This window comes from Pteropus vampyrus, unplaced genomic scaffold (assembly GCF_000151845.1).
Source record: "Pteropus vampyrus isolate Shadow unplaced genomic scaffold, Pvam_2.0 Scaffold358, whole genome shotgun sequence".
Lineage (NCBI taxonomy): Eukaryota > Metazoa > Chordata > Mammalia > Chiroptera > Pteropodidae > Pteropus > Pteropus vampyrus.
Window position 1 is genome coordinate 1,988,383 of NW_011889139.1, and position 6,736 is coordinate 1,995,118.

The following is a 6,736-nucleotide window of genomic DNA, read 5'->3' on the forward strand; positions in this document are numbered from 1 at the left end:
CCCCCTTCCTCACCCCCTCCAGCCTGCCTCTCCAAGAGGCCTTCTCAAAGACCCCCACCCACAGCCTCCAGGCCTGGCCCCCAGCCCAGTGTCACCCACCCCTGCACTAGCAGATGAGGGAGGGGGAGTGGAGGTGGGAAGGAGGATTAGGTCTGGGTTCAGGCCTGTGCAGATATGTGGGTTTGTGAGCACACACGTGTGTGCACATGTGTAGATGCACGTGCCCACAAGGCTCACAGGCCAGGGCTCCCTGACAGAAAGACCCCAATCCATCTTCTCCCCCTCCTCTGTTGTCCTTCCCTTCTTTCCCTTTCTCTCCACTTTTCCTCTCCCCCTTCCTCTCTTTTCTTGTTCTTGACCCTTCTGCTCCTCCTTGTCTCTCTTGGGTCTCTCTCTCCAAACTGATCCTACGGTCTCCACACGTACTCCCCCTTGCCATCTTTGTACATATCTTGATGGAGCAGCAAGTGCAGAGCAGCCCAGAGTGGATGTGGAGTGGCACTGGACTTCCCTGCCAGTCTCCAGAAAGTCCCAGCCCCAGCCATGCTGGGGTCACAGGTGGGACCACTTTCCTTCCTCCATTATCGGCTCCCAGGAGGGAGAGGGCGTGGCTGAGGGGTGGTGGGCAGGAGCCAGGAAGGAGCCAATGCTGGGGCCACATCCATTTGCAAACCCCTCTGCTTCTCTCTCCCACTTAACTGCCTCTCTGCTATGGGCCTGCCCTGCCGGCCTCCAGAACCCTCCTTCCTCTCCACATTCTCTCTCCGAGTTTCTCCCAGTCTTTCTGGCTCCCTCTCCCTCTCTCTGCTTCTCCGGCTTTCTCTTGGAGAGAAGCAGGGCCCTGGCCACAGCTCTGAAGGCTGTGGAAATGAGAGGGCTGCACCTCACGAGGAGAGTAGTTCTGCCCTAGTAATGAGGAGGAAAGAGAACTCTTCTAGGGAATTAATGAGACCACCAAGAACAAAAGAGGCAACCAGCAGAGGCCAGGGAGGCGGGGCCCAGCTAAGCCGTCCCCGCAGAACTGCAATAATAGAGTGAGGAAAAATGGAGTAGAGATCCCTGTGGTAAAAACTATTAGAGGAGGCGAATTATAAAACTATTAACCAGAATGTAACTCCCAATTAAAAGATGATTTAACACTGGAACCTGATGGATGAATTTTGATTAAATGGAGAACTATTAGGAGCCCAGGGATAAGGCTGCTCCTGCCAGTTCTAAAAGTTAAAAGGCAGTTTGATATAAAAATTTATAAATTAAGGTTAATTACTTTAAATAACATGGCTGGAAGCAATGAAAGGAAATTTGTCAGAATCTCCAGAGTTTGGGGCCAGATGGATACAGATGTCCGGGATGGCCCCAGAGAACCCAGAGGTCAGGGCAGGGACAGCTGAGGCCACGAGAGGGCAGGTGATGTGAGCACTTCCGCCAAGCCCACTGAGAAGTGAGAAGCTGGCTGAGGCACCAGGTGAGGATGCCCGAATTTCCCTCCACTCTGAGGCCACACGAAGAGATATTGGTTCCAGAAAACGAGCAGGACGGAGGCCTCAGGGCCCCAGGACTATCCTAGGGAGCTAGTCTGATGGAAAGGTCACAGCCCTTGCCTGGCAAGCCCTCCCTCCGTTGGAGGGGACATAGCAGGAGTTCCCAGTCTAAGGTCCACTGTTTACTGAGCACTCAGTGGAAGTGAGGGACAACTCACACCACCTCAGTCCCGCCCAAGCTGAAAGAGTCACCAGCATCCCTATGCCCGAACTGCCTGGCCCTGCTCTGCAAACTCCACTCCATGAGGCCCACCTGGCAGAACAGAGCCCTACAGGAGAGTCTGCAGGGTGCGGGCTGCTCTTCTCCAATGCCTCAGAGTGGTGGGCTATAGCCACGCCACAAAGCCACCCCCTATTCAGGGCCTGGGGTCTTTCCTGGGCTGAAGGCCGTGCTTCCAGGAGGCCCAAGCTCTGCCCACACCCAGGGTAATCTAAATATTCTACCGCCAGGTGGGTCCCCTAGATGCTCTGCCCTGCACAAATCATCCCCTCCCAAGACCCCACCTTGCCCCCAGAATATGTCCCCAGCACATCAAGGGGACAGCCCTGTGGTTGATCCTGCCCATGGACAATACTTAGCATGCAGCTACAGCCAGAACCTAGGAAGCTTGGAAAGGCTGTGGCCCAGAAGACATTAATATGAGGCTGGCCTGATGGTTAGGAGATTGGGCACTCGAGCCAAACTTCGTGGGTTCGAGCTCCAGCTCCCAGTACTTACCAACCTATGTCTTCAGGATTTACCTCTCCAGGCTTATTTCACCATCTGTGAAAATCCTTGCAGAATTGCTGTGTAGGTGCGAAGAAAGCTCTAATGCGTAGTAGGTCCTCAATAAATGGCAGTGACTCTCATCTTCTGTCCACAAGTCTCATCTTCTAAGAAGTGTAGTTATCTGGCAGACCTCTATCAAGGCTTCCTAGCACAGCTGCACAGGGAACATTTCTCAGGCAAAAGATAAAAATACCTTATTTAGTCTTCCCAACACCCTTTGAAGTCAGTCATGTTATTATTCCCATTTTACAGATAAGGAAACCGAGGCACAGAGAGGTTCAGTCACAAGCCCCAGGCCTCACAGCTGGCAATGGGCAGTCAGGGATTCGAGTATTTCAGCTCCTGAGCCCCACCTCACACTGCCTCCCGGGGTGCTGTGCTGAAGGCTTCTAACTTTACTGCTTCTGTGCCTCTTATTATAAACCTCAAATAAACTATTTGGAAGTGGAACCAGTGGGAAAGAAAGGAGGAAGTGAGGGAACAGAGGAAGGAGTAGGGGAAGAGGGATGAGAGGAAGGAGGAAGGAGGGAGGGAGGGAGGGAGGGAGGGAGGGAGGAAGGAAGGAAGGAAGGAAGGAAGCAAGGAAGGAAGCAAGGAAGGAAGGAAGGGGAAAAGAAAGGAAAAGTTTGGCAAGTTTATCTTTTAACAAATCCCTGTGGGGTTAGAAGTCAGGAGAGTGTTTAATCTTGGGGGTGACTGGGAGAATACAACGGAGAGGTCCTGCTTCTGATATAGGCGCTGATTACTTTGTAAAAATTCATCACTCTCTGTAATGATTTGTACTCTTTATGTAAAAGAAATTTTAATTGAATATGATAATAGATGAATTTTGTTATATAAATTATACCTCAATAAAATTGTTTCTAAAAAAATAAATGCAGTACACCAAAGACCACCCTTCCTCGGCTTTGCACAGTGTATGACATAACCAGGTATTGCAAGACTGACAGACACCCAGACTAGCCCGTGGTTGGCCCTGGGATGAGTCATTCCAGGGACAGCTTCTCAGGAGAAGGGTGTCCTGTGGGGGTGAGCTTCAGAGGAAGGGGCGGAGACACAGGGTCCCCTTCTTACCACACATCCTGGCCATATCACTTCCCCTTTCCAAGCCTCTCTCATTTTCCTTGGGAAGAAGGTGAGGAAGGAGAGGACGGGGAGGGCAACCTGAGAGGCGTGGCTGAGGCAAAAGCCTGGAGGCGAGAAAAGAGGAGCTCCAGTCCCAAGGAACGGGGAGCCCCTCCAGGCTGGAGCTGTCCTGAGCTCAAGAAACAGATTAGGATGCTTAGATCAGGGGGAAACGGGAAGGGCGATTTTCTTAAAAAGCTCCTGAAAACCATGGACAGAAAATTATCATTGTAATTAAGACAGAGCCAACATGATATTGATGATCCCTTTCACAGTGTTACTGTGAAATTTCAAGGCTTCACAGGAGGATTTTCCTGTGCTCACAAATCACACTGTCACCTGGGCTCTGATGGCTACAGAGGCCTGGGCCTGGGCCACCTTTGACCCTGTGGACGGAGTTGAGCTGATAGAATCATTTTCTAGCCTAATGAGCCTCCTCATCTCCCACAACACAGAGCTTAATGGCCATAGTGGCCCCAGCCTAAGATATAGCTCTGGGGTTAGAGATCAAGGGCCAAAGGTCTAAGTCACGGCCAGATTCACTCCTTTCCCTCCTTCTTCTCTCTCCTTCTTTCTCTCTCCACTCAATGTTCCTAAATTCTCTAAAACTTAGGTTTCTCGTGGTAAAATGGCACTCCTAGCTCTGATCTTGCTGTGTTACTATGAGAACTAGAGACAATATGGATGAAGGAAGCTCCTGCCCCATGGGAGGCAGTCCCTAATGACAGCATAACCCACCTAACTCTGGGCCACCCTGTGGCCCATCTCCAGTGGACACTACTTTCAAAGAAGGCATTAGTCCATTGCTGAAATGGAGTTCCAAGTTTTAATGAACATCTCGAAGGGCATTTGCATTCCTAAGACAAATTAACATGTCCTAGAGTCCTCTTTTTCCATCTCCCACAGCTCAGCTCCAGGGCCTCAGTCTCCCCTAAACTCTCACCAAACCCATCCCTTACAGGTGCCTGGCTCCCATTGCCCTCCATTCTGTCTTTTACTCTCTTCTATCCTTTACACCCAGGAGGGATGCTCTGCCTTTTCTGAAGGAAATGGATCTGAGAATTCTGAGCTTCTTCCAATTTTCCTTAGACCCACTACCCACCCCCAGAGCAACTGGGGCCCAAAGAGATCAAAACACAGAAACTTCCTTAGGGGCAGAAGAAGGGTAAACCCTGGGGATCCTTGGGTGTAAACTTCTTTTGGGTCCTGTAGTAAGGAGTTGCTCTTGTCGGATATGTCAACACACGATTATTGCTATCCACAGTTTTCTTGTCAAGGAGCTTCCAGGCAAACTGAAGAAGTAACCTGAAACAGATAAACTACACGAGAATCTGAAATACATGAAACAGGTGTGCTGTTATGGACTGAATGTCTGTGTTCACTCCAAATTCCTTTGTTGAAGCCCCAACCCCTGATGCGATGGTATTTGGAAGTGGGGCCTTTAGGAGGTGATTAGGTTTAAGGAGGCCATGAGGGTGGGGTCCTATGATGGGATTAGTGCCCTTGTGAGAAGAGAGAGACCAGGGCTCTCCTTCCCTCTTTCTCTGTCGTGTAAGGACACAGGGAGAAGGCAGCCGTCTGCAAGCCAGGAATCAGGACCTAGGACTAAGGAACCAAATCAGCTGGTGCCTTGACCTTGGACTTGCCAGAACTCTGAGAGATAAATTTCTGTTGTTTAAGCTGTGGTATTTTATTATGGCAGCTCAAGCTAACTAAGATACATGCTGTCTGGAAGGAGTGGTCAGAGAAGGTGCTCTGGAGTAGGAAAGACTAGAGCTGAGTCCAAAAAAGAAAATAGAATTAGTAGGCCTTTGATCAGGGGAGAAGTGAGGTTATTCCTGGAGGGCACTCCGAATTACATAGGCACAGATAAGAAAGGGCATCAAGAACTGACCAATCTGGAACAGGAGAAGTTGAGAGAGGCAAGGCCAGAAAGGCAAGCTGGGATCCACTCATGTTGGGGCTTGAAAGCAGGCTGGGTAGGAGTGAAGGGTCGGTCTTGGCTTAGTCCCTGGGTCATGGGGAGCCATGGAAGGTTTTGGAGCATAAGAAGGAAGCTAACTGATGGCCAGTGGAGGAAGGTGAGGTAGGAGAGCCTGGAGTGGGAAGCTGGTTAGAAAGACTGCAGAGGTCCAGGTGAGGGGAACTGAAGGACAGCCGAGAGCAGGAGCTGGGGGGCTGGAAGTGAAGGGCTGGATTCAAGTGCTGACCAGACAGGGACAGAGGAGGGAAGGGAATGGGGGGGCCTGGTTCCAGGTGTCAGCTGCCTCCATAGCCTGGTTCTCATACTATCCCTGGCAACCCTCTCACTCCAGTCAATCTTAGCAGCCCCACTTCCTATACCCTTCCCTAACCTTGACTGGGACCTGTGTGCTCCTCCCAGCCTCCATCCTTCCCTTCGGTGACACCAGATACCAACCTGTGGCTTCTCTCTTCCCCTCAAAAGCACCAGGGAGGCGTTGCTGGTCAAGTGCTGCCCCTCCAGCTCACACAGGGAAGCTGGGCTCAATGCAATCACAGGTAGATCAAGTTTATTTACAAGGGTTCAAGGGTAGAATGTGAACTTTGGAGTTAGACTGCCTACATCTGGATCCTGACTCTGCCACCTACTAGTTGTACGGCCTTGGACAAGTTAATGAACCGCCCAGGCCCTCAGTTTACCCATCTGTGAGACACGGATGATGGTGGTACTTACCTTACAGAGCTGTTGTAGGACTGAAGGAGTTAATAACATTTAGTGCAATGCCAGGCACATGGTAGGTACTTGATAAACGTTGACCCATTTTTATATGACAGGTCCCGTGCCAGACACTACGGGAGGCAAGACACTTATACATATAGGGAATGGTCCCTGCTTTCATGGCCTTAACAGGGTGTGCAAAGGAATAAATGCCTTTTGATATGGAGCAAAAGACAAAGGAAATGGAAAATACCCCCCACCCTTAGGGTACCGTCAGTCTGGGGGCAGGTACACAGGGACTCCATCCCTGCCTTTCAAAAGCTTAGAGCCTGAGGAAAGACACAGTCCCCACCTCCAAGTAACTTTCAGCTTATTGGGAAAGGGTGGACCTTTGCACATCAAGGTCTCTCCCTGTGGGCTGTCCCTTCCTGTCTGATCACCTGGAGAACTCCTAGTCTTTCTTCAAACCTCACCTCCTCTGAGAAGCCTTCCTGGCTCTCCACCAGACACCAGGAGGCTACTATCTTTGATGTTCTCAGAGCACTTCACTCCCTCCTCCATCAGAGCACTTCATATTCTGCACCGAAGGAGATTCTGTGTGTGTGTGTGTGTGTGTGTGTG